Source organism: Octodon degus, unplaced genomic scaffold (genome assembly GCF_000260255.1).
Source record: "Octodon degus isolate 3935 unplaced genomic scaffold, OctDeg1.0 scaffold00200, whole genome shotgun sequence".
Taxonomy (NCBI): domain Eukaryota; kingdom Metazoa; phylum Chordata; class Mammalia; order Rodentia; family Octodontidae; genus Octodon; species Octodon degus.
The window spans coordinates 3,903,347-3,923,180 of record NW_004524776.1 but is presented as its reverse complement, the minus strand read 5'-3'; the positions used below and the strand labels follow the sequence as shown (position 1 = coordinate 3,923,180).

Below are 19,834 nucleotides of genomic sequence, written 5' to 3'. Positions count from 1 at the left end.
ATATATATATATATTTAGTACAGGGTCTATAGGGTCTCACTACACAGATGGGACTCCTAGTAATTCTCCTGTTTTAAGCCTCCCAAGTGCTGGGATTACAGGTGCATACCACTACTCCCAGTCACAATCTCTGTGTTAGCACACCCAGGGTGCAGGGCCAGCACAGCACACAGGTGATCAAACCCCACTCCCTGTGTCTGCCTAAGCAAGCACTTTAATCTGCTGAACTATCTGGCTGGCCCAATCAAAGCTTTTTTATCCTTTTTTTTTTTTTTTTGGCAGAACTGGGGATTGAACTCAGGCCTTTGCGCTTGCCTGGCAAGGGCTTATTGCCCTGGCCTCTCAAAGCTTTTTATACCAATTTTAATTTAGGGCCGCAAAACAAGCAGTCAAATTTATTAGGAATTAAAAGAATTTTAGGTAATCTTTTAAAATATCCCCATTATTGTAAATCTTAGGAAATATGATTTTTTTTTAAGGCAAACTTTTTATCTTTAGGGTGGAAACAGCCTTTTAATTTAATCACCTAAAGGAGAAAATGTAAAAACTTTTCTTTTAGGGTCAATCGTAGTGGAGAGAGGGAGCCACTCCATTTCCTGCTTTCCTGATGAACTCTGTTCCTTGGGAAATGGCCCTTTGTATCTCTCCAGGTGGGCAATCTACTGGCTTTACCTGTAGGCCATCCGCACTTGCATTTGAAAAGCCCTTGGCTGCTGTGCCTCTGCTTACAGAGGCCATGGCTTCTTAAAGTTTTTACTTTAATTAATTAATTTTTATTTTTAACCCAATTTTTTAAAAATAATTTTAAATTTTTTATCAAAAAAAGAATGACCAATTGAACCATATAAGAGTCTGGCATGGCTTAAACAATGTTTGAGTGGATAGAATTATAACTTTGATTTCCCTGTATAATCAGCACAGAGGACATTAAACAAAACCTGGAGACCTTGGTATAGAGGCTCTGCCTGTGGTTGTTTCTTTTGCTCTATGGTCTCAGGGCTGGACAAGCTGCTAGCAGCAGCTTACTTGTTTTAGTGCCAGGAATGGGTTTTCTCAGGCCCACATTCTCCTTCCCAAGTTTCAATGGGGCTATGGCTCCATAGCCATGGCCTCTGTAAGCAGAGGCACAGCAGCCAATATGTGTGCTAGCTGTCGCTCTGGCTCTGACAGCTGGATGTTTTGTTTTTACCTAGACTGGCACCATCGTGAGCCTAACAAATTTTCAATGCCAGCAATGTGCATAGGCAACACCAAGGTCATGGTGAGCCATAGTCATGACCCTCCTACTCAGCACCAGGTGTACAAAACTGTAATTGGTGGTACATGCCAACCTGTATGGTTGGATGGAGCACACAGATGTGCAGGTGGCTGGGAAATCCCAGCTGGGTCAACCTAGGACTGTAGGGCAGGGCCCTTCCTGAGCCCAGTTTGTGCCCCTCCCCCAGGAAGTGCCATGCAGCTTGGAACCAATTGCTTGCAATTTAAAAGAAATTTTTGCTTTTTTTTTTATCTAATTGAGCAAAGTTAGAGGGTTTAAACTGTATCTGTTGTATCATTGCTTTACTCTCCTTGTCCTGTTGGGACTTGATTTCCAAACAGTACTCAACACTAAGTCCTTTGTGTCTTAGAAAGTAACACAAGGGCCAGTGAGATAGCTCAGCAGACTAAGTGCCTTCTTAGGCAAGCACAGGGACCTGGATTCGATCCCTGGCACCACTTACTGTGCCAGCCCTGCCCCCAGGTACACTAAGCTGGGCACCGAGACCAGGCATGGTGGCATACAACTGTAATCCCAGCACTGGGAGGCTGAAAACAGGAGGATCACTAGAAGTCTGAGTTATATAGTGAGACCCTGTATCAAATACATTTTATAAAAAGTAGCACAAATACTGAAACCAAGAAAACAACAAACATTTTTATATACATCTATAAACATCTATGGTTCTTGAGACTCCATCTGTCCCATTTTTAACTCAATCTAATTTTCTTCTTTTTGACTTATCTAAAAATCTTTTTTTCTCTTTAGGAGCATTTATCCCTCTGGCCCTAATGAGCCTGTTTGTGGCCCTAATAAGCCTTCATCCCCAAGTTTAACACCTGATATGCCAGTACCAATGCACACCTATGCTGAATATTGGCTCTAATCAGTTAACTTCCCTCCCTTATGCACATTTTTTGGAGGTGTTCCTGCTGCCCACACTTATCTTGTACTTGGTCCCTGTTTGATTGTCAAATGTAGGGATCTGCTGGTCTGTCAATGTGATCTGTTGTACCCAGGAAGAAATGTCAGCAGGAATAAGGAAAAGATAGACAAGAAAACAAGAGTGAGTGAGATGACCCCCCCCCCCAAACAACAGTATGGGCATTTATTTATACCTTTACAAAGTTAGTAACACATGATACAAGTTTGCCCAATGACTAATAGCTGACATTAACCACTTAGGATGCTTATCTCAGGACTGAAGTAGCTTAATTGTTTTACACACAGAGGTCTTGTCCTGCTTTCACACATTTACCTTATTTCCAGTTTCTGTGGCTCCCACAAGAGGGGTAGTTTATTCAATAGTCTGAAATATAATTCCTATCTCTCTCTGTTTTGGTTCATCTCCTCACCGTGGAAGGTTTGCACCAAAGGCTAATGTAATATCAGGAGTTCTTGTAGAAGTTCTGGACCTGACTATGTGTAGTATTTACTGAACCCTAACCCAGTGGAATCAGGTCCAGCATGGGTAAATTCAACATAGTGAGAGGTGTAAGTCATACCTGGGTCATACCTGGGTGGGGTTAGTACTACTTAATCATCAAGAACTAGAAGTGGAATGTGGGGGGACTCTCAAAAGAAAGAGGGGTCCTTGTACCAAAGAAAGATGAGTGGGTGCTGAGAGGTTGTTATAATTTGAATATGTGTCCCCCAGAGTTTATGTGTTGGAAACATTCCTCAAAATTATGTTAATAGCATTTGCAGTGGGACATTTGGGAATGTCTTAGTTACTTTTCTCTCATTGCTGGAACATAATACCTAACACCCAAAATGAAGGGAGGAAAGGTTTATTTAGCTCACAGTTTGTGGAGGTTTCAGCTCATACTCAGCTGGCTCCAAAGCAGTGGCACATGGCAGAGGGCAGCAGTTCATGGTGGCAGAAAACAGCAAAACAGCAAGAGCAAAAGGGAGGAGTATCGGCAACAATGGCAGCAGAGAGTAAGTCTGTGTCCCTAATGTTGCATTCAGGCTATCCACCACAGACTGGGTGTAGCACTCATACACATAATCCCAGCCATCACTCACATCCATAATCCTGGCACTGGATCATGAGTTAATCACAAACTCTAGAAGTCCACCCCATAACTGCATGAGGCTTTAGGGAGAAACTAGACACAAACTATAATAGGGAAGTAATTAGAACTAGATGATGTGAGGAGGGTGGGTAAGCCCCCACAATGGCATTAGTTATAGTGGTTTTGTTGTTGCAGTTTTTTGTTTTGTTTTGTTTTGTTTTGTTTGGCAGAACTGAGGATTGAACTCAGGCCCTTGCACTTGCCAGGGAAGTGCTTATTCCACTGAGCCATCTCCTGGGCCCAGTTATAGTGGTTTTGTAAGAAGAAAGACCCAAGCTGTCGTTCTCGTTCTGTTTACCATGCTATGTTGCAGGGAAACCATGCTGGTGTCATGAACTGGTCTCAGTCTCCAGAGCCACAAGCTATGTAAACCTTTATTTTTTTTTTTTTTAACAAATTACCCAGCTTCAAGTCTTCTGTGACATCAGTAGAAAAGATACTAGACAAGGCAAAAATCAACAAATCTCCACTCCACAAGGGAACATTCAGAATAGTGATACTCAGAATCTAACTGCTTTAAACAAAGTATATATGGGAGCTGTTAGGAAGAGAAAATTGTTTATACCCTCTGTTTTTCAAGAATTGCTTGACTTTCCTTTGACAAGTCCTTTGCAGGTTTCTGCTTCTCTTAGAACAGGCCTTCAGATCTTGACAAGCCCAGAACTCTATAAAGGTTTATTTTTCGTTTTCTAGTCAGATGGGCTAGTATTACAGTATCCTGTTGATTGAAATTTCATTTAGGGGAAGCAGTGACTTGAATAGCTGACAGCCTGGGTCAGCCACTCACTGCTTTTTGTAAAGGCAGACACAGCTGAATTTTTGAGCTGGGCTCAAAATAGCTGTTTCTGATGTGGGCTTTCCATGATTCATACTGGAGTTTTCCACACTTGGAGTACTGTGGCCAGTTTTTCTGCTCCTCACCATAGCAGAAGTTTGCCTCCAGCTTATCCCATGGGATGCATCATTCCAACCTGTTTTTCTTTTACTCTTGGTGATCCTCAATTAGATCCAGTATCTTTTCCTTACATCCTCTACCAACCCAAAATTTCAACTTTCTATTACTGGTGCCCATTTTAAGATCTACCAAGAAGAAACTCTCCACATGCACCAGGCCTCACTTAGGCCTAGCCTGATGTTTCAGATTCTACCGTCTAAGCTCAGTGCAGTCCTGGGCACAAGTGCCTGGAGAAGCCATGAATCCCTGGGCTGCATCCCTGATGCCCAGTCAGTTGGCCTTTGTGCAGGGACCATGCCCTTGGGGCCACATACCCTCTGCAAAGCAAAGAGTGGGAGCTGCAAGTACAGTAGTCTGTGGCTAAGCCAGAAGAAGAGAAGGAAGTCTGTGTAATTGCAAGAGGGCATTCATTTATTACTTTTATTTCATTGCCTGTTTTGTGTCCTTGCTGGGTCCCAAGTCCTGGACTAAGCTCTTTGCACACATTATTGTTCATTCAGTCCTTGGGCGACTCTCTGTGGTAATCATAGGCAGCTGGTCTTCCTAGTTATACACTCAATCCCTTTAACAGTTCATCCCTAATAGAAGATGCAACCACTTAAAAAAATAGAACCAGGTCAAAATCCGTAGGTTGACTACTGGGGCTAAAATACAAACTTTCCACGCTGGCCCACAGATATTGCATCATCTGGTCCCTTTCTGTCTCTCCATCTGGTGATACTCTTCCCCTTTCTCATTTTACTCCACCCACACAGACCTTCTCTCTTTGTTTTGCTTGGTTTTGTTTTGTTTTGGTCTTTGCTGAGACAGGGTCTTGCTATGTAGTCCAGCTGGCTTTGAACTTGTGATCCTCCTCCCTCAGTTTTCAAGTGTTAGAATTACTGTATGTGGTATCATGCCCAGTTCTTGTCTTTTTTTTTTTTTTTGTATTTTAGGGAAGGGTCTACAGGGTGTTAATGGTCTCACTACTAAATCAGACTTGTATTGATCCACCTGTTTACAACTTCCCAAATGCTGGGATCACAGGCACACACCACCACGCCCAGTCTCAATTGCCATCTCAGCACACCCCAGGGGGGCATTGAGCTATTTGGCTGGCCCTTCTTCTGTCTTCTTGCACCCAAGTTTATTTCCACCTCAGGGCTTGTATACTTGCTGTTCTACCTGCCTGTCATATTCTTTCTTTTTATCTTCCTGAGCAGAGCCTGTTTGCCACTCAGTGTCAACTCAAAAATGTCATCATCTCAGGGAGACCTTGTGGACACTGCTATCCGAAAAAGCCCCTCACCTGTCACTGCTATTACTTCACATTACTCTCAGTACTTCTGCCAACTCACATGGTGATCCTTAGCTTCTGCCTGCTGTCTTCTTCCCTGCCAAAAGGGCTGCTCCATTTCTGCTCCTAGACCATCATCTGCTGTGGGGTGGATATACAGAATGAATGAAGAGGGAGCTGTGCCACTACTAGAGGCCCCACAGGGCAAGCACTACCCTTTAGGCCAGACCCTGAGTTTCCAAAAGGATGTGAGGAAAAATCAAATGTAGTGCCTGTGAAAAGTGCCAAGTGGCCCAATTTTGCTTGGTCTTTGTGCTATTATTTGGTCTTGTTATCTTTGGCTTTTGAAGCTAAGATGATCCTTTTGACTTGAACACTTGGATTTTGCATCGACCATGGCATTTCTGGGCAGAGGATGCTTGCCCTGTTCTAACTGGATCATACAAGAAAGTCCTAGATTTTTTGCCCCATTGGAATGTGATCCTCTTTCTCTATCACTGTGGAAATACATTTTGCTAATCATAACAATCATGCCATGCCCTGTCCTCAAGGAATTGGAAAGAGGAGAGGAAGTTTGTGATTCTACCATGGAGAGACCAGAAGCTACCACCTCACCAGGCTCAGAGATGGTGCCTTTGTGTGTCTCTGCACAACAGAGGCATGAATACACTCCTTTCATCTATTTTATCCCATGCATAGAGGTGGTGTTATTATGACCTAATGTCCCTCAAGGGTCTACCTCTTAATGTTGTACCATCACATTTGGTATTAAGTTTCATCATGAATTTTGAGGAGACACAAACATCCCAACTGTAGTCTTAATCATAAAGAAATTAGAAGAATCCCAATTAAGAAACCCTTAAGTATCTGACTAGTACCCTTTAAAACTGTCAAGATTATCATCAAAAATGAGGAACATTTGAGAAATCATCATAGCAAGAGGACACAAATAGGCACACTAAATAAATGGCATGTCTCTTCTGAAAAAAGGGCATTAGGTGAAAGCCAAGATAATCTGGAAAAGGTATGGATTTTAGTTAGTTTTCTGAAAAATCCCTAAGGACTTCTATCCCTGATGCCCCTGCCTTTGTGCTTAATCTCTCTGTGTAGAGCCTCATCTCACTCTGCCCATGGAGACTTTCAGTCTAGCCTCTCTGTTTCTAGGTTTACTTTCTTCTTCTACCCCACTTGGCTTTCCCTCTGGCTTGCTGAGCTGCAGATAAACCTTGAGCTCGGCCCATCCAAGCATGCAGCTGACCTAGCTCCATGGCTGCCCTGCATTGTGTCCCTGATCTTCCAAAAGCCTGAGTCATGGCAGACCACCCTCTTTTCCCAAAAGGTTATGTCCCACACTATTCTCTGGTCTTCCACTTCCAAATACAAATAATGAGGAACTAAATGAGCCACATAATTTCCAGCCTAGGCAATTTTTAAAAACTGAAATATTACTTTAGACAGTCTCAATTTATTTTCCTCCAGATTCCCATCATTTTAACCCCACCAAGCATGGTTTTAAGTCATACCATCTGGTTCTCTAACCATCCTTGTGTGACTGGAGCTCTTCACTTACTTCTGAATTGGTTAGTAAATTGGAAGTGTTAGGGAGTTTGGTTAAAAATGCATGAATCACAGCTCAAAATAGATTTATAATTGTCTGTATTCATGAAGTCATTCTGAAATTGCAAGACTGGAGGACATTTCAAAAAAAAAAAATAAACCTTTACTGCTAGGATGAACCAGTCGAAGTACTGAGAAATCCTAGCTGTTTATGTGATTTGAATTGCTCAACTGTTATTGTTATTAACCATTTCCAGTTTTAATGCATTAGCCCTAACTATTCCTTTTGAAGCAAGAGGACTATTTTATTCACTTGTATAATCCCCAAGGGCTCCAGAAACCAGCTTGGGCCCTTTCAGCTTGGGGTTCAGAGAAATATGTCAGGGTGGCCTGGTGACTCATTGGAGGTCACTTAGAAGTGTTGGAGACAGGACACTGAGTAATGCAAAATGATATTACAGTTGTTGAATAATCTGCCGGAACTCATGTGTCATCTCCTTTTTAAAGCCCTACCTGGAGGGAACACATGCATTATTCAAAGAAAGCCTGTCTGGAAATCCCACCTGGGAACTGCAGCCTCAGCCTGCAGTAAAGTCTTCATAACATCCTGAATGGTGATAAATCTTTTCCTTGGAGAGAGTGTTTGGAAACAACCAAGTGTCTGGTGTAAGAACCAGTCCCAAGGTGCCATGAGACTGAAAAAAGAGGCAAGAGAGATGCAGCACTACACCACGAAGTTGAAATGAAAGAAAGAAGAGAAGAGGAAAGGAGAAGGGAGGGAAAGGGAAGGCAGGGAAGGTGGAAGAAGGAAAGGGAATGGGGAGAAGGGAAGAGAAGAGAGAAAATTAAAAGGACTGGGGATGTAGCTCAGCATGAAAGCCCTGGGCTCAATTACCAGTGCTGCAAAATGGGGGTAGGGTGAAGAGTTTTAGAAGGGTCTAGGGCTCCCCACTGCCTTTCTAGGGCACACCCCACTGACCAAAGACCTCTCACCACACCCTTTAAAGTTTCCATCACTTCCCAACAGCTTCAAACTGGGGACTAAACCTTTAACATGTGTCATTAAGGGACACTTAATCATCCCAGAGCCCCTTCATTACTTTTATTTCCTAGACAACTCAGATGAGGCTGAGAAACAAGAATTGAGGAAAGCTAAACACTGCACATAAGGTTGTATCAGCGAATAATCTTCTCTAATGGAGAATACCCTGCCAGATCTGGAGGTAGGCCAGCTTCCTCAACTGCAAAATCTTCCTGGCAGGGTGATGGCATGTGTAAAAGTATTATGTATGGAACAGCACTGTGCAGCAGAAGGTATAACTCCTCTTGGCTGGTGGCATCTCTGTCACAAGGATGGCTGGAGGGATAGTGCAGCCAGGAACTCCTGAATTAAAAGCAATTACTTCATCTCCTTGGGAAATGGTGACTCATTAACAGCAACTGGCTCCTTCTCATTACATTCACACTCTAATGAGAAGGAGAGATGTACAGCACATCCCATGACAGAGTGTTCGGGATGAAATGAACTTCTTTCCTGCACAGTTGAATGTTGCCAGTAAAAGCTGGGATGCCACAAAGAGCTTCTGAAATGCAGCAAGAGACTGGTTCCCTGTAACGAGGCTCCGATGTATTTTCCTGGTACTTAAGGCTCTCTCTTGGGCCAGTAGCAGAGAGAAGTTCTTGAGGATACTTGGGGTGATAAGCAGTTCAGGGACTGGTGCTTTATTGCGCTCCAGTGTTTTTCTTTAAAGAAAATGACAGGGCTGGGGTTGTAGCTCAGTGCAGAGGGCTTGCCCAGCATGTACCAGGCTCTGGGTTCCCTTCCCAGCATTGGAAAGGAGAGTATGAGATACCAAGACACTTATGTAGACAGGGCGTGGCCATGGTGAATTCTGTGAACTGTCTGGAGTTCTGGATACTCTACTTGGTAGCCCTTTGACCCAGAGCATGGGCTTTCGAGTAAGATACATCTGGGTTGGAGTCCTAGCTCTGCCACATGTTTGAGCCAGAAATTGCTCATAGTAAGTGCTTCACAGGAATGAGCACTGGATGTAAAATTGTGAAGCAAACAAAAGTGAGGAGCCTCTGCCGAGGAATGGTTAATGGTTATGGCTCCTGGTTTATGTTTAGCTCTCATTCACCACCACCTCCACCACTCCTGTCCCGGAGTGGCTTTGCATTTCAGGAAGAACAGCCTCATGCACCAGTGCCTCCCAGCTATGCCAAGTGCTCAGCTCTTGCTTGCCATTGCTACTGCTCTATGGCACACAACTCCCTGGAGTGGCATTTGGGGACAGAAGGATGGATTCTCTCCTGAGAAGTGACTCAGCTCCTGGAAGCTTAGAGGCAGCAATGGCAGTGGCAGCCCTGGGGACTTGTGTGCCTCAGTGACTTCCTCTTACAACATAGCAAGCAGGCTTTGCTTGGAAATGAGCAGCAGGGCCCGGCCAGGACCAGGCTCTCCAGGCACATCCCTCCTGTCTCCTGCGTTGCTCACATTCTTCAAGGAAACCTTTTTTGGCAGCTGCTGGATGCATCTTCCAGGTGGAAAATGTCAGGATTAAACATCCTATTGAGCCAGGTCTGTCACACAAGTTCAGACTGAACGGAAACAAAGGAGGCAGGATGTACACTGATTCATGTTCTGTCTGGTCTGAAGACCAGGAGATATCAGACCCAAACCTAACCCAAATCTCTAGAGGTAGGGGCTGAGAAAGTCCATTTAACAGCCCTTCCATGTAAGCATCATGCCCACAAATGTTCGACAGCAGCTACTTTTTATGTACCTAAAACAATGGGTTGTTCCATATGTGAAATGCTCAGGTCCAGCAGTATTCAGATTTTAGGATTTTTTTAGTTTGGAATATTTGCGGAGACATTACCAATAGAGCATTCCTAATTTGAAAATCCCAAATCTGTAGTGCCTCAAATTTTCTGAACTTTACAGGATATTTCAAATTACAAATGCCCAGCCTCTGATGTTCTCCCTGTTATTATGATGGCAGTACTTTTCAACTCAGAAGATGGTTTTTCATGAATACAATTGATCAGGAAGTGTTGTAAGTAGAGTGGATCCCATCACTTCTTTTCCTGTGCCTCAGCTTCCTCATTTGTAAAATCAGGTGCTAGTTCTGAGGCTGCATTAAGAATCAAATAAGGCAATGCATACATTCTGAGAGATCCAAATGCTCCAGCGATGTCTGTTAGCTGTTTGTTATTGTTGTCAAGCAAACTTGGGTTTCTTAACCTTTAAACTGGGGAGATCGTTCTATCTACCACCTGGGCAGGGGTTGGCAGAGATTTTCATAAGGGGCAAGGAAGTAAATATTTGAGGTTTTGTTGGCCAAACAATCTCTGTTCAACTACTAAGTTGTGCTCAAAAGCAACTATAAATAGCAAATATATGAGTGAGTAGGATGTGTTTTCCAATACAGCTTTACTTATGCCACCAGGCACAAGGCTGGTGTGCTTTATCAACCCCTGGCCTCACTGCTATGCAGATTAGAAATAAACCTTATAAGGAGCTTAGATCCACACCTGGAATGCAGTATGCATGATGAGAAATGGTTCTTTTTTTTTTCTGTCAGTACTTGGGATTGAACCCAGGGCCTTCACACTGAACATCCTCAGCTCCCAGCCTCCACTCCCACTCCCACCCCCCCCTTTTTTTTTTTTTGAGACAAGGTCTCATGAAGTCACTTAATTGCCTTGGCTGGGCCTGAACTGGCAACCCTCATACCTCACCCTCCCAAAATCCTGGAGTTACAGTCCTGGACCACCAGGCCTAACTCTGGTCCTGTATTGGACTTGAAGTTTAGATTTCATTTCTTTTGTAAGGGGAAGGAAAACATCTCTAAGCAAGACTTTTCAACACTGGTCTCAGCTTTACTTATTCCCCCCAAATCAAAGCTAAATGTTCCCTGCAACACCTGGAGCCTGGCAGTCGCCGCCTCCGCCCTGCCTGAAGGATGGAGGTAAAATGCCAATTCGTGGGGTGTGATGAATTCTCTCTGTCCCACGCCTCACCCCAGGATGTGTTGCCATTTTCAGCATCTGTCCCCTGGAAGGCTCATTGCCCGTCTGAACCGAGACATGAAAAATGAGGAATGTTATGCTGTGGTATGGTTAATGAAGCATGTTCACATGCATATGTATTTAACCCACCTCAGGATGTGGTTATGGCATGTGACTAGGAGAGGGCAGAGAGAGAGAGAGAGAGAGAGAGAGAGAGAGAGAGAGAGAGAGAGAGGAGAACATTGGTGAGCTGGGTGTGAAATCTGTCCCTACAATGTTTTGTGGGGTGTAATACACAGAAGGCCCTGGGATGGATCCCACCGGAGCACCAAAAAGAAAAAGATCGTGATCCTTTGATGTTGGGCAAATCTCTTTCCTTCACTAAGCTTCAAAGTCATTGCCTGTTAAATAGGGATTAAATGAAATAAGATATGTAAAGCCTCCAGTCCATGGCAAGTATGGAACTGTACTTTGTGAAAGAGAAAGGGCTCTATCAAGGTCACATCAAGCAGCTGCTGACTGGCTCATACCAGGATCGCTTACCCTGGCTTTGTCAGACTCTAGTTTCTCTTCATCCACTCTTTGCACCCTGACTACTTCCTGGGACATTGCTGCTTCCAGAGAGCTTCTAGTTGGAATGTCTGATATGTGTGGAGAAAGTGACATTGCTGTCTGTGAGCTTGCAACCCTACGGCCATTAATCCATGTATGAGGTATGATAAAAAACTATAGTGAACATTCAAATGTTTAAAATTTATTATAGTAAAAGAACCCAAAATACTCCCCTTCCACATAATTTCCCTTACTTCCAACACACTCATTCCTTCATTCTTACCACTGTCTGAAGCAGTTCTGGAAGTCCTCCTTTGTAAGTTTCTTTAGTTGTATTGATATAGCTGCCTCTATGCTATGTACTGATTGAAAATATTTAAGTTTCATGATCATTTGGGCTTTGAGAAAGAGCCAGATGTTGCATAATGCAAACTCCAGTGAATAAGGTGGACAAAGACACACTGTAATGTTTCTGTAAGCCTGCCTTTTGCTGGATGGCTCTTGGCAGCAGTGTTCACTGTATAGCTGTGATCACACCTTATAAAGACACTCATGAAAGAAGACTTCCAGAACTGCTTTCAAAAGTAGCAATGGGCTAAGTGTGTGGGTAGTAAGAGGAAGTATTTTAAATGAGACCAATGGCAGTATATCTTTTACCATAATCAATTTTTAAAATTTAAATGTTCACTACATATTTTCATCACCCCTTGTAAGTTGTTTCTCCATTTTAATGGAGTCACACCCAGATAAATTCATTGTGAGTAAAAATACACAACATGCCCAGCCTGCTGAACATCCTGGTTTAGCAACCCAGCATGCTGCAGTTGGTCGCCTCACAATTGTGGGAGCTGTGGCTCACTATGATACAAAAAGGAGAGGATTGTGTATCACTAGGTCAGGTCAAGATCCAAATTCAAAATTCAAACTAGGATTTCTAGTGAATGCATAGGACTTTCTGCAAGTGGGAAACATCAGTAGTGGTTTGTGGCCTCCTAAATATTACACCCCTCAAAACCTCAAGGTATGACTTTATTTGCAAACATAGTCTTTGTTGAAGTAATTAAGATAAAGATCAAAATGAGATCACAGTTGATTAGGGCTGGCCCTGAATCTAATGACAGAAAGGGACAGACTCACAAGGAAGAGGGCCACATGAAAATAGGCAGGGGTTGGAATGATGCAGCCACAAGTCAGCTGTTACCTGGAGCTGCCAGGAGCTGGAAGAGGCAGGAAAGGTCCTCCCAGAAAGCCTTCAGAGGAAGCAAGTTCCTGCCAACACCTTGATCTTGGACTTCTAGTCTCTAGAACTGAGAGACTAAATACCTGTTGTTGTTTGAGGTGATTTGTGAAGGCCTGACTTCTGAGATGTGAATAGCAAGGGTGTCAACTCTGAATCCTCTGTGGACAAGAGCTGATCTTGATGGGCTAGAGTGTGGATTTCAAACCACATGTGAGCATCAGTTCAGCTATCTTTCCTCAGCCCTTAACATACGATCCTTTCCAATTTCATGATTTCCCTTTCTACTTGCCTCCTCCTTCAGTTCCCCCCATTTAGAAAACTGGCCAGTATCCATCTGCCCAACTCAATTCAGATCTTATGCTGCCTAAGTTGTGAAATCTTGGAGCTCTTTGGAAATACAAAGAGAAACCAATTGCTTTGAGACACTGAACCCAGAGAAGGAAATCTCCAGTAGGCCCATGACTATTATGACAAAATCTCTGTCATCCTAAATTGTTTGGCTTTTCTGTTGCCTTTTAATTGCTTCTCTTATAAACTGGGAGTTGCCTCAAGGGACATGAATTATCTCATGTTTCAATATGAGCATCAACTCAGTACTGGGAATAGTTTTCCTCCTTTAAGGTTTTGATTGGTAGAGGGCAAACAAGTAATTTTGGTACACAGACTAATAAGATTAAAGCCCATCATCAGACTGTATGCAACTTCCTAATAATCTGATGTCTGTTAAACAACTCAGGGCCAGGAGACTACCACAGGGGGGCAAAGCATGTCCTAAGGCTCATGGGAGGAGGTACTGTTCTGGAATCCAAGCAGAGAGGAGCTGATTTCGGGGAAGAGCCCACTGTACAGAAGTTAGGGCCAGGGCCCAGGGTGCAGGAGGGAAACAGACAGGCAGACTAAGGGCAGCTGCCCAGATCATGGACCTCTGTCTGAGTAAGAGGACAGATGCAGGGGTAGGGAGATAGCTCAGAGGCATAAACACCTACCTGGCAAGCACAAGGTCCCCTATGTAGTTCTGGCCTGGGAACACTGGGCACACCAATTCGGCCCCAGCAGCAGTCATGATAGAGCACAACTATAATCCGAGCACTTGGGAGGTTGAGACTGGAGGATCACTGCAAGTTTGAGATGTGACTGGGGTTACAAAAGTGGGCACAAGGCCATCTCAAACTGCATAGCAAGATCCTGTCTTGAAAAAAAAATAAGAAAGAAAGAAAAACAAATGCAGAGCCTCAGAACTGTAGGACCCAGTCTTAGGTGTACAAGGAGCCAGCCAATGTAGGTGATGTAATGTGGCCCTCAGACTAAAGCAAGAACATCTCCCCAAAGCTATACGCTCTACCTGGTAAATGCCTAGAATGTTGCATCCTTTAAAATTCAGCCATTCAGTCTGCAAATACAGCCGCAAGGAATCCACTCATGTATGCAAAGACCTAGCTTCAGAACCAGGCAGCACAGGGCCAGTTCACAGTGGGGGAAAGTGGGAAACCACCTAAAAGTGCACCAGATTCATGATGTAGCCTCATACATAAAATGTAGCCTCATATAGAAAAAGTGGCTGCTTTTCACCTAGCCACTCAGGAAGAGCACCCAGGGACAGTGCTTGTGTGGAGTGCTAAGGGAGTCAAGCAGGTAATAAGGTCATGAAACTATGCTATCAAAAGAAGGCCTAGGGGCCAGGGAGATAGCTCAGTAGAATAAGCGCTTGCCTGGCAAGTGCAAGGGCCTGAGTTCAATCCCTGGTTCTGCAAAAAAAAAAAAAATCCTGAAGGAAATAAAGAAAATTATATATATATATATATATATATATATATATATATATAAAAGAAAGCCTACACATGCTGGGATATGAATACAATGGTATGTAGATGTGTGTATAGATATGCATATTAGCATTTTTAATTATTAACAATTTGGTATACATTTTTCAGCCTATAGTATATATTGCACATGTAAAACCATATATATGGGTTGAGTATTGTTTAGTCTAGAAGCTTGGAAATACACACATACACTTAGGGTCCTTCCATAACCTCCTTCACTTGTGCACATACGAGGAAAAGGCCATGGGGCCACTCTGTGAGACAGGTGACTTCTATAAGCCAGGGAGACACCCTAGCCAGATGCAAACCCTACTGGACCCTTCATCTAAGACTCCCAGTATCTAGGACTGCAACAAAGCGTATTGCTGTTGTTACAGTCACCCAGCTGGTAGTACTTCCTTATGGCAGTATACAATGTCTTGGTAAGGCTTATGGCCATATATATATGGTAATGTATATACTCTCATGCATATGTATGTGTATGAAAGCTGCACAAAAACTTTAAAATTTGATGTAATCCCATTTGTTGATAATACATATAATAATCTGCATAGGACTGGAAGAATACCCATCAAAATGTTAGTGTTGTTTCTTTCTGGATATTGGGGTTATAGGTGAGTTTTTAATGTGTATACACATTTTGCATATATTACCTATAGTTTATACAACAATCTTGCATTACTACTACAGGTATGTTACTAACACAGTTTGTATTACTGTTATTTATATGACTAAGCTGTGCCAGAAGATATTAGTCTAGAACTTTCTTCTGACTACAGTCCTCTTTGGTCTCCAAGGCAGGGTGAGACAAAGTGGCCATGATCAAAAGGGGCACAGCCCAGAGGTGGGGATTGGCCATGTCCTAAGCAGGTTGTTGTTGGAACTTTGGTGAGCCTCCTGCTGTCAGGACATGTTTCCCATATATTTTAGGACCTCCCCTTTTTTCTGTACAGAATGCCTAGCAGTGGGCAGTTTATAAAGAAAGGAGGCATATTTAGGCTCATGACTGTTAATGACTAGAAAGTCCCCAATCGGAGAAGCATGACGAATGCTTTATGTGGTCCTAACTATGTGGAAGAAGCAGGAGGGCAAGCAGCTGCGCACTGGAGGCAGAGGGAGTCAAGGAAATGAAAGTGGCTTTCTAACAAGCTGCTACCTAGCTAACTAATCCAGGTCCATACTGAGAACTCAGAGCATTAACCCCCAGCTGGCAAAGACCTAATTATCTCTTTTGTTTGTTTGTTGGGTTACTAAGGACTGGGATTTATTCCAGTTTTTTTTATTTTTTTATTTTTTGGTTAATTTGGAAGCAGATACTTTATTAACTGACAAAATCATAAAAACACCATGGTAGATACCTTAGTTCACCCTTCTAATAAGCCTGTTGATCTGGTCTTCCCTATTTCCATTATCTCCACCTTTGGCAAAATGGGTGGTCTTTTTCTTCATTCCACCTTGTGTAGATGATAACTTGAACAGCCACAATAAGTTATTCGCCTCTTCGAAGTGTTTTCCAACAGTATAGATCTCATGAATCAGATCCTCCATGCAGATGATGCCATATTTATCAAGAGACTGAGCAATCAATGAATTATCTGTCAAGGCAATTCACTTCTTATTGATTTTTGCCATAGCCACATTTGTATATTAGTTCATTTACTGACTTCAAGTTTGGGTGCTGCCATGCAATTTATGGCTCCACAATTCTCAGCATATTAATTGAAGCCTTGTTGAGCATAATGAAGGTACCATTGAAGATTTGGTGAAAGCAAAGAAGCTGCAACACCTTGCAGACCTTTGGGCTCACACCAGTGATAACCCTGATCCGGATGACAAATGCCAGTTTGGGCTCTGCAGGGACGTAGGAGTTACCAGCTTTTCTCACCATCCTAGCCATTTGGATCTCAGTTCTGTACATCTGTCTGTACTCCTTATGGAATGGTATCTTTTTTTTTTTTTTTTCTGGTACCAGAGATTGAACTCAGGACCTTGTGCTTGCCTATCAGGCACTTATGCCACTGAGCTATCTTCCCAGCCCATTGTACTCCCTGATAGTGCCTGGCTTTTTCATAGATGAGCTTCCTCCTCACCTTGTGAATTATCCTCTAGGCAAATTTCTTTCTCGGGTGCTTTATCTTCAACTCTGCGAAATGTCTTCACTTTTTCTTAAGCGTTTCTGGCACAGCAGGAACCTTTTTCTTCTCTTCCAAACCCTCCATAGTTTCAGCCAGAAAAGAGCTCTGGTTTTTATTTTTTATTAGTACATATTTGCATTGCAAAATGGTTGCATCCCTTGTGTGGCATTGGTCCATGTGCACAACACATCGTCATTCTTTTTATTCCCCCTTCCCTCCCCTCCTTTTATTCTCACTCCATCACTTGATGTGTTGGCCAATTGTATTTCTTTTCTGAAAAAAAAGAAAAAGAAAAAGAAAATACAATGTCTATTCAATTCAGTTGCCCATTGTTTGATTGGGTCTTGGGAGGAGAGCTAGTTTTTTTGAATTATTTAAGTATTCTCAATATTAATCCTCTGCCTGAAGAATATCTGAAAAAAAAAATCCCATTCTGTAGGTTGTCTCTTAATTGGTTGTGATGTACAGATTTCTTGATGATTTCCTGCATTCTGTTTGACAGTATTTTGTTGAGAATATTTGCAATTATGTTCATTAGGGATATAGGCCTGGAGTTCTCTTTTTTTGGTTGGGTCTTTCTCTGATTTTGGTATCAGAGTAATACTTGCCTCCAGGAATGAGATTTGGAGTTGTTTCTGCAGCTCCTAATCTGTTCCTTTGATCCTAATGTCTATTTTTCTAATATCATACTGTTTTTATAATAGTAGCCTTGTAATATAATGTCAAATGAGAGATTTTAATGCCTCCTGCCTTTAGTAGTGTGACTTTGTATCCAGTTATGGTACTGAATTCAGTTAATAAATCTTCAAGTATTTTAGTTAGGGTTGCTTTTTTTTTCTTTTTTACCATTTTAGGTTTCTTCTGTTTCCAATTAAATTTTAGGAATGTTTTCTCTAATTCTGTGAGGTATGTTAATGGTATTTTAAAAATAACTTTATTGAGAAACAAATATCAATGACAGTTTCACAACTGATTACTGGAACATTTTCAGTAATTAATACATTGCATATTATTGTCTTAGTGGTTATTCATTGTACAAAATGCAGACATGATATCCTGTCTCAAACACTATTATAACAAACTTCTCTCTTCATTGACTTAAGAGAGTGGAGCTGTATCTCTATCCTAATTATTTTGAGTATACAGATACAAAAGGGCTGTTCATTTCTATCCCACTTTTTTGGTTAGTTTTGTCAGAGAAGGGCATTCCATTGCCATTTGAATATTTTAGGTGCTTGACTTCAGCAGAATCTACCAATAGAGTTCAGTAGTCCATAATAGTAGTGGGTTTTCCATAAGACTGGCAATGTCCAAAGTTGTTGACTTGAGCTTTTAACACTTAGCATATTAATGTGGCTTTACTTGTTATACTTCATTTTCATACTTTTCTGCTGGATGGTTAAGACCAAGATAAAGAATTTCAAATGTGGTGGTGGCATTAGTGGGTGACACAGGCCTGCAGCACTGGAATGCTGGGCTTGCACCTGGCAGACGGCTGCACTTGGCCTTGGGATGCGAAGAAGAAGGCTACAGCTGCAGAAGTCCTGGCCCAAGGCAGAAGAGGGCCAAGGAAAGATGCCAGAAAAAGTCCTTTCAAGATAGTCTTGAAGACTTAAAAAAGTTAATGAAAGAGAAAAGGAATAAAAATTTGACAGAAGCTGGCAAGTGCAGGTCCTTTGTCCCTGCACCATGCCAAGTCATCACCAACACTGGTACACTGCTGAAAAAATACCAGGATAACAACAGAATGTTAGTTTAGCTTGGAAACTTAAAATTCCAAAGTAAGAGAAGCCCAAGATCTCATCCTACAGCTAAGAAAACAATGTTACTACCTTATATGTCAGCTCTATGCACTGAAAGAAAGACTTACTTCACAACAAACGGAAAATACTGCTCAGAACCAGGAAGTATGTCTTTCAGGAATGGCAACAATCCCAAAGACTTACTTGCAAAGGATTTACAGCAAGATCCTTTTCAAGAAAATGACCTTCCCAGACATGGAGGATCATTCCAAATAGAAGAGCAAATGCTTCCTACTCCTCAAGACACAGTAGGATCTGAATTTGATTCAGGTGACGCTAAGCCTGCTGCTGATGTCCTACCAAGAACTGTATCACTCTGTCAACACATAAAGGAGCAGTTTAATACTCTGAGGCAGTCTGATACCTTGGATGATTCTGAGACCAGTCATTTGGAAGGGCAGCCTTTTGAATTGGAAAGAATCAGATATGTAGATCTAGTGGTAAAGATAAAGATGCACATAAGAAGAAACATGAAGAAGAAAATGTCTGTTAGTGAAACAAAGACAAAATTAATTTATCACCAAGGCTGATTCAACCAGGAAAATTTACCAAAATGAAAGAGATCATTTTAGAATCTAAATCTTAGAAAAAAAAAAAAAGCAAGCATAAAGATGTACAACTAAGAAAAAAGGAGAAAAAAAAAGCTAGGAGAAAAAGATCTAAGTATACATCAAAGTATAAAGGGAACAAAAGTGAAAATCAAACAACTGTTTGATCTCAAAACTTGGGTGAAACTGGCAGTTCTACCGATGCTTATAACTTTAATTTGGAAGAGGGCATTCATCTCACTCCTTTCTGACAAAAAACAAACACTGATTCTAATAGAGAAGAAAACAACAGTAAGTCTGAAGTGAGCACCTGTGAATCCAGCAGTTCTGGAGACGATTCTGATGATGTCTACATGCCCAGGTGCAAATACAGTCTGGATCCCACGAGCACATCGAACAGGCCCATCACCAGGCCATGCTCTAAAAGAGCGCAGAAAGGCACAGATGAAAGGGAGACAGAGGAGCCAGCACCGACAAAAACTCCTACTAGTACAATACCTAAGACTCACCCATCACTTTCATCACAGAATTGTAGTCTGAAGGATATCACCAATTTCTCTTGTTTCTCCAAGTAAAAATCAGGACACTTTCTGTAT

The 19,834-nt window shown here is 42.2% G+C and overlaps 1 protein-coding gene and 1 pseudogene across 1 annotated transcript in view; both read left to right on the top strand.

The window, feature by feature from the left end:
* The window catches only part of CUNH16orf45 (chromosome unknown C16orf45 homolog), a 157,456-nt gene that overhangs the window by 65,606 nt on the left and 72,016 nt on the right, over positions 1-19,834 (top strand). The window lies entirely within an intron of this gene.
* On the top strand, positions 3,187-19,813 carry LOC105743982 (annotated as a pseudogene).